The following is a 9,919-nucleotide window of genomic DNA, read 5'->3' as shown; positions in this document are numbered from 1 at the left end:
CGGGTTTTACGCCTCCACTTACTCCAGCGTGGACGGCGCCTGGGTCACTGACAGTGGGTCCAGCGGGCCCACTGGTCAGGTTTGACCAGTCCTCTCCCTCCTCTACCTCTGCCCCGAGCAGAGGCAGAACTCCGGCGACGCTCGCCGGTGAACGGCAGCACCGTTCGAGACACCGAGGGTGGGGGTGGATCCGCGGTTCCCGTGCGGTCCTCCCGGTGGTCGCCAGTCAGGTGGGGATGAAGGGAGTCGCCGGCGGCGAGCTTCGCGGCGGCCGGTGGCTTCGGGAGTTTTGGGCGCTTGAACTACGGTGGCTCCCGGTCGGGTTTGAGTAGCTGGGAGGCTCCGCAAGTCGAAGTGGAGTCGTTTGGTGGCGTTGGGAGGGCCGGGGAGGCTCTGGTTGTGCCGAACGAAGCCGGGTGGCAGCGGTGGCCGAACTGGCCGGAGTCGGGGAAGACGGCCCCTTCCTCTTCAATTGACGGCAACGGGGCACTAGGAGGACGGTGTGAGGCTGCCCGAGTGCTCGGAGGAGCTCGGGGCTCCTTAAATAGGTGAGTCAAGGCGGTTCCGCGGCGGCCGGGGATAAGTTCACCGGTGAACCGCCTCTCTGTTGTGGCAGAGCGTCGTGGTGGCGACGAGAGCTAGCGGACACGCTTGTGGATGAGCTCGCACTGCTCCAGGGGGCAGGTGGCGAGCGGGAGAGGCTCGGGCGGCGCCGACATGAGCAGGGGCTGTCGGGTGGCCGTGGCGGCTAGCTCCTGGCTTGCCGGGGACGTGGCGAGGGGCGGCTTGGCGTGATGCGGTGAGAAGGGGAGTGCGTGGCGCGGCTCTGCAGTGGGTAAAACCAGGGGCGCGACGCATTGGCTCGGGCGCGGCACGTGCAAAACGCGTGCTCTGCTCGCGCCTAGAGCACGCACGGAACGTGCTCGACGAAATGCCAATGCATGCCACAGGGCTTGGGTGAGGCTGGCTCTTAGCAGACCTAGGTTAGGAGTAACTGGGAGTCTAGAGGACATGTTAGTTTGATCAGAGGTGCAAGTTCACAGTGCAATGACGAAATTCATGTCAAAGTTGTTCATGCACTTAAGGTGTTTGACAAAATGCCACAGGCACCTAGGCATTTCTTGGAGGGGCCAAAATCTCCAGATGGTGGTCTCATTAGATGCATAAGAAAGTGGTGAGGTTAGTTTGTGAAAAGCACAAACTTGTTAGTGCAAGTTTTGCAAAACTCCAGTTCTGGACAGGAGATAAATGGCAGTATTTCATGAACCAAAAATATTCAAATGGGTGCATGCTCCTGGACTTAGGGGTTTGGTAGGGCTGTCTACAAGTAGGAGAAGGCACAAGGTTACTGGAGCAAAAAATAAATAGGGTTGCAGTAGAAATCACAAGGCTGGACCAGAATGGAAAAGAGGTTGATTCACTCAAAATTTTCAAAGAACAACACTAGGTTTTTGCATGAAGTTGAATTGCATGCTACCATTGACATTCCATAATTTTGGTGGAGGCTAGAAGGAAATATTTAAATGAGTTGTAGTGCAAAATTGCACTCTGGACCAGAGAAGAGAATTGGGTGTAGAGCTCAAAATATCTCATGAACAAAAGATATTTTTGTATAAAAGTGATTTAAAAATATCACATGACAACTCCAAATTTTGGTTGGTATTTTAAGTGAATTTATCAAATGGTTGTAGTTCAAATATGGCCATATAACCTTGAAAAACCATTTTTCAAGAAAATAAAGATCAAGCAAATTAATTATGTAATTAGTTCTACTAATAAAAGAAGAGTTTTTCTTGAGAGGTTAAACAAGTCCAATAACATATTTGAAAGGTTTTCACTTTAGGGAACAACTCCATGATAATAAGAAAGGAAATGTTTCAAAAAATCAAAAGGGAGCCCAGAGAATAAAATTTTTAATTTCCTGGCAAAATTTTAAGTTATTAAAACAAGGTCAAAATTTTGGGGTGTCACACATGCACGACATCTTCTACATGATGACTATGTATAGCATCACCGTCGTGATCATGTCCTGGAGATTCTTCGTCTTCTCGCCCGCCCTCGCCGCAGTGGTACTTGTCTTGTTGCCCTTCCTCATTTCTTGCCCGGCCCCCATGGACGACTTCATAGTCATCTTCATCACCTTGCCATCGATAGCCATCCATGAAACCACGCAAGAGCAGGTGGTCCCGCACCTGCCCGGAATCCGGGTCCGCAATAAGGCTCTTCAGCTTGCATCTTCGACACGGACATCTTATCTCCGTCTCGTTCTTTTGAAGCATCTCGGCATTCGCGGAGCTCAAAAACCTATTGACGATGCCTTCGGTCATCGTGCGGACCATGGTCGCCTGCGGGGTAGAGCAAAACGATATTTTAGAACCAAGAAAAAATTTGGTATGACCTTCTCTAAAAATAGGACCAAAAAGAATGCATAGTGCCAAAATTCTCGCCGAAATGGAAATGAATCAACATTCCGGCAAAATATTGGCAACTATCGCATTTCAAATACCGATACCTTCAAACACAAACATATATGCAACACGACAAACATACATAGATCTAGCTAGGCCACAAAAAGTGTATGTGCACGTTGTTGGAGCGAGCTAGGGAGAAAAAAAATAGATCTACATCATGAAGATAGCTTTCCCCTTACTTACCTATCAAAAAAGGTAATTTCAGCACTTAATTTTGATGAATCTATGGTGGAAATGAGGTGAGGAGGAGGAGGCAGCCGAAAGCTTGGAGAAGGAGGTGGAGGGAATGAAGTGGGGGAAGTGAGTGGGTAGGTGTGGCTGTCCAAAATATCTTGTTGGGGTCCCAGGTTACTAATGGCGCACCACCTGCAAATGCGCCATTAGTAACCCTGGTTACTAATGGCGCACCTGCATGTGGTGCGCCATTAGTAATTTTGTAGAAAAGTAAAAAATATATATATATATATATATATATACTAATGGCGCACTTTTACAGGATCCGCCATTAGTAGTTTAAACTAGTAATGGCGCACTGTGAGGCGGTGCGCCATTAGTAGTTTTGCAAAAAAAGAATAAAAAAAATTCAGTACTGGCGCACTCCCTGTCTGGTGCGCCATTACTAGTTAGAACTAGTAATGGCGCACTTCGGTAGGATGCGCTATCAGTATGTATGTAAAAATGAAAAAAAAATTATCACTAGTGGCACACCTATTTTCTGGTGCGCCATTAGTGTCTTCCACACTAATGGCGCATCACCAACTGGTGCGCCATTAGTATATAGTAGTGGCGCACTACTTCCCTGGTGCGCCATTAGTGTCAATCTTATCTATAGGCCTTTTCCTAGTAGTGATAAAACAGTAGTAGGGCATCTAAACAAAAAACATAGAGAAAATGGAACATGTCGTTTCGAAGATTACATTAATCTTGTCAATGTTAACCACAATACTGAAGATAGGCCATAATGGCCACATGACCATCTGCACTGTAGTGATAACGGAACTGCGTGTCTTCATTGCTATCATTATAGATTAACATATTTAATTGTTTCAGCACAAAAGTTCCATAATGTCAGGGTAAATTCAAGAATCTTCACATGCACCTAATAGACCATGTAATAGCTTGTTGAAAACTACGCAGGAAAAGCATGGTTCCGAGATACTTAAGTCTTGAGGTCAGTCCAGTCTTACCACGAAAATGAAAAGACCATATGATGTCTGATGCAGCTCCCTATTCATCAGTAGAGAATCCTTCAATTTATTTACATGAAGATTCTTATTGGGCATGGCTGCATCAATCCGAGTATATATATCTGGATGATTGATTCCACACATCTGGAGAAGATATTGGAGATTATTAAGATTCTAGCTTATTCCAAACTTTATTTATTTTTATCCCAGTTCTAGACTTCTGATGTCTGTGAAAGAAGAAAATATTGACCGGAACACAAAATGGCAACAATAAGAAAAAGTTATCACCGGAGCAATGCAGTTAAGAGTTTCGGATACCTTTCAGAAAGAAGTGACATATATTAGCATATTTTATCAGAACAATTCAATCTGCAAATTAGCAAACATGGACATTCCAGTGCATAGTAGTACGAAAAAGGGTGAAAAACAAGTGAACTGTGACACAATGTAACAGCTGAATCAACAAGGACATGTTAGAATGCGAACATATTGGAGATGAGAATTCCATTGACCTCTTATTGGACTCTTCAAATCAGATCACTGATGGCGCTTCCAGTAGCGAGGCTTCCCCACGGCAAGGCATCTTTCTGGCTATTGTAGCTCTGGAGGATTATGCCATCAGTAGATAATCTACCAAGACCTAAGGCTTCTTCATCTGGCCACGACTGCAGCAGCGTCCACATCGTCGTGGATGCTCCGCCATATCCGCCTGGACGAGCGCAGGCTCTTCATCACCAACCTCTTGTTTAGCCACGATGCCAAGGTGGCCACCAGGCGGCTTGAAGCCACAAACGACATGCTTGAGCACACATCGCGATGTTGGGGGTCACACCCGACAGCGACACCATGAAACGCATCATGGCGGCGTTCATGGAGGCGTTGGAGCGATGCTAGCTCCCGACATGATCTGGCCTATGTAGGGCACTGCTCCTACCCCATGCGGCACCCACGCCACCATCACACCATATACCATGCAATCAAATTGGCAGATAGAGTGCAAAATAATGGAACAAAATTGACAGAAAGATGAACAATGTGCAAGTAGCAACCTCAAAATATGAGGACTACTCGTTTTGAAGTTTCAGAAGAGTTGATCTCAGAAAACTTCAATTGAACGCAAGACCGAGTAGCAATGTACCCAGATCAGCAACCTGAATTTTAGATGGTGTAGCTGGCAAATCTTCAAATCTAGTCCCCAATAAGGAAATCAAGAGCAGATCATGAAGTTAATATACAGAGCTTCCAGAAATCACACATTCACCTACATCCAAAATGAAGCCTCCACCTGCCAAAATCACATGCCAAGTTCTTATAGTGTCCCAAAGGCAGTATGTAAGGCAGCGTAATGGATGATCAAATCATAAAACACAATCTAGTATTTACCAGCGATTCGGTATCCTGCACGTCGGACTGGATCTCAGAGAGCCTCTGCTTCATCTTGTCTGCTTACATCTCACCATGTAAGACGAAACCAACAACAACGAATAGAAATAGGCATGGGCAGAGAGGGTGGCGGTCTTGGCGAAGACCTCGCAGATGCAGAGTCGTAGTACTGGCGCTCGTAGCCCTAGAACACCTCGCTGCTTATGGTTGCTCCTCTTGATCGCCTTTCATGGCATGTATTAAAGATAAATGGTAGCTAACCAAACCTGGCCGCTGCCACCGCCGAGAGGAGGTTGAGTAGTCAGCCATTTGCGTAGGTGAAAGCTTCTATGTACGTCCTTGATCCATCGCCCGCCGTCCAGGATCGACCCATGCACTTGAGACAATACTGGGCGCGAATCAAAGGAGACTTCATGGCTATGTCCCGGATCCACCGCCCCCTGTCCTGCTTGACCCATCCACATGAATCAACACCGGACGCACCGACTCGTCGTCGATGCTGACGAGCTGTTTCATTGCGAGGTCAAGGGGGACCGCGGAAGGGCCGCACTGGTGCCTGTGCTACGCGCTACTCGCTAGCAGCGTCAACTAGGAAGGGGCGGCTAGGGTTTGAACAGGGAGGAAGAGACATGGCTTGCATGGATTTTTCGTTGCTTGCGTGCGTGGGTATGACGGTTTTGCTGGTTCTTTCACCGGATCGCATGGGGGTGGGGCCACGTAATTAAGAAGAACGAATCACGTTTGAGGTGGAACGTACGCAGGGAAAACCAATAGCACACGGGAGGGAGGCTCGACGAAGGGTTCGACGACGTAAGACGGGAAACGGAACGCTGCGTTTCTTTCAGGTATTATATATATATATATATATTATTATTATTAGAGAATTAGAGATTAGGGATAGAGGTTAGAGATTACAGATTATTTGTTTCCTAAAAATCTATTATTTATTTCCTAAAGCAAATTTCATTAATGAGAGAGATCCGTTGATTTGGTTAAGGTAGGAAAGAATCTATTATTTGTTTCCTAAAGCAAATTGCATTAATGAGAGAGATTCGTTGATTTGGCTAAGCTAGGAAAGTTAGATCCGTGATCTTTTGTCATTAGGAAAGTGTTGAAAATAAACCGTACCGTACTACCAACTCCTCCATTAGGTTTTTTTCGCTGGTTAATTTTCGTAGGTTTTTTTCGCTGGATTGTCTTGGTGCGATCGGAGGTTAGGCCCTCGAGTGCGTGGGGGCGGGTGGGTGCTTCGGTATGTGGTTTTTTTGGTTCATGGCGGCTCAGTGTGAGGTGGGACGAGGTACCAAAAAAAACCATAAAAGGTGGGACGAAAAAAAACCTGGAAGCGAGACTACCAACTGCTCCACTAGGAGTAGAGATAGATGCTCTTCTTTTATCTATCTTTTTCATGTGAAATCGTCTGCTCAACGGTGCAATCTCTTAATTTCGTCTCCTTGCTCTACTAGAAAGCGTCTGTACATATCTTATCCTGAAGTCCACTTAATTGCTTTTAGTACAATAGAACTTATCCAATCTTTGTTTTCATGCTATTTTTGTATTACAATAATTAGCATTAATATCAAACCTACTATAAAAAGGGTTGCCATCTCATTTTCTCTTCCTCAAGGCTCACAAGCAGTCACTTTCCTACCAACGCCGCATACAAGTTAGGATGAAGATTGCAGCTTTGACGCTACTCCTAACACTTGCCTTTCTTGTGTTAGCATCAAGTACGTTTAATCAGTTCCTCCAAGAGTGTTGCATGAACCAAATCAACAAAATTGTTCTTTCCATGATTTCAATTTCTTCTTGTTGGTAATATTTTGTAGATGCAGATACAAAACAAAGGTGTACATTCAAATACCTGAAGAAGTTTGGTGGGTATTCGATTGGTAGTTGTCAGGAAGATTGCCCCCGAGTCCTTATGTGCCCTGAGGACAAGGAATGCAATTTGGAGGCTGCTATTGTTGGCAAATTGTGCAGGTGTCTAATGTGCATGCACTACTCCAAGGCTCCAATAAAGGAAACTGTAATGTTAACTAGCTAAGAAAATGTCAGTGCAGGTTTGCTAAAAATAATAACAATGCCATATCATGGGGTGTATTAGCATGACTATTCGCAATAAATCTTTATAGAACATAATTCAATGCTATGCCTTGAGTTTTGTACATGGTGTTATTAAGTGATCTATATATGAGGCGTTAAAAATACCACCTTCCTTTTCTACTATATCTAGCAAGGTATTACTAATATATATATAAGTTGGAGATAGAAGCTGTAGAAGTGCCACTAGTGGGCTTGCCTTTTTTAACAACTAGACCTAGACTTGATCTTTGACTCGGTTTTCTTCTGTCATCTCATCTTCTCTCCACATCACAAATAAATTACTTAGGGTACAACCTTATAAAACTTTTGTAAGATCATCAAGCACGGTTGATGTTGGATGAAAAAAACTAATTTTTCAAGATAGAAATTTGGTGAATATTGGTTTGTCTCGAACAAATTAGTCTCACACAATACTTTTGATTTGTAATCTATATCAAATATTATCCTAACTTAGGTTTGGATCTCCAATAATCAATAAGGTCCCATCATTCGGAGGCTAATACTAGGATGAGATCAGCTTGAATTGCATGTTAGGATACCCCTTTGCATTCGCCATCATCCATCAATGTGGAGATCCATTTATGGAGCCTAGATCCGAGATGGATGTTGCTTCCAACCTTGCCTCCGAGATGGAACTCATCGACATATAGCTCAAAACACACCTCATGACTTAATAGTGGCAGAGTCCTTTAGTATATATATTCATTCACCATATGACAAGTAAGGGCATCTCCAACACTAACCCACGAATGCCCATTTTTATGTCTAGAGGTGATCTGTGAACATGATGCCAGAGAAAATCATGCAACACTATTCAGAAATTCATCGGGTTGGACGAAGAGAGAGTAGAGGGGGAGCATGCATGTGAAGAGAGGAGGACCACCCAAGTCTTTGTGTTGATCAAATGGATGTCCCAACTCCGACAAAGCTCCCCCAAGTTTGTATTTATGATTCTGGAATTCCAGGGCATGTCGCACTTACGTTACTAGGTATTTGCATGTATCTTGCAAGTTGTATGTACCTATTATGTGTTATGATCTGTAGACCATAAAGTGACAGTAATTAGGATTCGCTCCGGTGATGACCGTAGTATGAGGAGTTCATCTATTCATTGACTGGTAGCTGCTCGGTTGGCTAGCGAGTAGGGGATTAATCGGCTAATCGGCAAGTTAATCGTCCATTTAATCAATTAATCGGATGATTTTTCGGTTTATCGGCTACTCGGTGACCCTATGAGTAGGGATTAATCGGCAAGTTAACTGGTTAATCGGATGAATTCTTGAAAAGGGTCATTGAGTGTTAATGTTTTGTTCCGGTTCTCTATTAAAATGAGGCCTTAGTATTCCTTTGATTTCCTTATGGGATCCCGCTGCCATGAGAGGGGAGGACAAAACATGTTATGCAAGTTCTTATTATAAGCACATAAGACTACATACGGAACACATGCTTACAATGAATTGATGAGTTTGAGCTATTGTATCGCTCTAGGTTGTGACTGTTATGTGATGAATGTCATCCAACACAAATATTCATCGCTGGTCAAATGCAGACACTTTTCTCATATTGATCTTTGCTAAGTTACTTCTGTTCTGATGCTACTATAGTCACTACAAAGTTGTGCCTATTACTGCTGCTACTGTTATCGTTACTATCAAAACTATCAAGCTACCGTGCCACTAAATACTTTGCGCAAAGGTATTATTATTCAGGTGCGGTTGAATTGACAACTCAAATGCTAAGGGTCATAAACATTCTATGGCTCCCCTTGTGTCGAATCAATAAATTTAGATGAGATACTACCCTCGAAGACTATCGCGATCTCCTATACTTGTGGGTTATCGAACTTTGTTAATATGCCAGCGATAGATTTGTCTTAAAAAGAACTTCATCAATAGGTACCCAGACTGTGTTGAGCTACTAGGGAATTCGAACTTTGTTAATACACCATTGGTAGGTTTGTCTTAAAAAGAACTCTGTTAGTAGGTACCCATTCGACAACTACAAGTCGTTTGTTTCTCTGGGTCATTACATCAATAGTCTACACACACGTACTGATATCTCCAATACTTCATACGGTACTTAGGCCCTGCTTGGAACTCCTCTAGCTTCTCGAAATCCTTGATTCCGGCTTCTCGTTGTCACTGCCAGTTTCTCTCGCAGAGCTAGGAGTGTCCAACTGCCAAAAATTCTTCTCTGATCCATGGAAGCGAATATGGGTTGCCTATGGTGGGCTTAAGGCCTATTTCCCCAAAAATGACATCGTCTTACGGCATGGTTGGCTGAGCAAACGCAGGGCTGAGACACCGAACTGATTGAACGAATCGTTATTTACTTGGCGGTGGCAATCAAGATGAAATTTTGTTGAACTGCTTCTTCACCATTTCGGGGAGCTCCACTTCTGCTGCTTCATGATTTTACACTAGGAGAGCGCTCGTCTCCACGTAGCTAGCTTCGTGGAGCTGCAACATTCGGGCTGGCTCCTCGCGCGGAGCCGGAGGAGAGTGGGTATGGAGAGGATCCGAATGGGTCCTTAAGCTGTGCCTATATATGCCTATGCCTAGGACCAAATCTTGTGTGTCATCTAATGATCTAATCTATGTACATATTTCTCATAAGAATAAACGAACCTACAAACACAGACTGAACTATGCGATAAAAAACTTATGTGTTGTTCAAAAGTTAGCGTCAACTTTGGTTATTACCGAAACCAAACTGAAATTAAATGGTTATTACCAAAACCAAACTGTATCTATGTAAACCTTATAAACTGAA

General features: G+C 44.2%; 1 long non-coding RNA gene across 1 annotated transcript; it reads left to right on the top strand.

The window, feature by feature from the left end:
- Positions 1-6,675: 6,675 nt before the first annotated feature.
- On the top strand, positions 6,676-7,193 carry LOC147978094 (uncharacterized). The gene is made up of 2 exons (XR_015599530.1): positions 6,676-6,771; positions 6,871-7,193. It is a non-coding gene; the product is annotated as an uncharacterized LOC147978094 (long non-coding RNA).
- Positions 7,194-9,919: the final 2,726 nt, after the last annotated feature.

This window comes from Triticum urartu, chromosome 3A, assembly GCF_056163025.1.
Source record: "Triticum urartu cultivar PI428250 chromosome 3A, HENAU_Tu73, whole genome shotgun sequence".
Taxonomy (NCBI): domain Eukaryota; kingdom Viridiplantae; phylum Streptophyta; class Magnoliopsida; order Poales; family Poaceae; genus Triticum; species Triticum urartu.
Note: the sequence above shows the minus strand (reverse complement) of the source record. Positions and strands in the feature narration are given on the sequence as shown.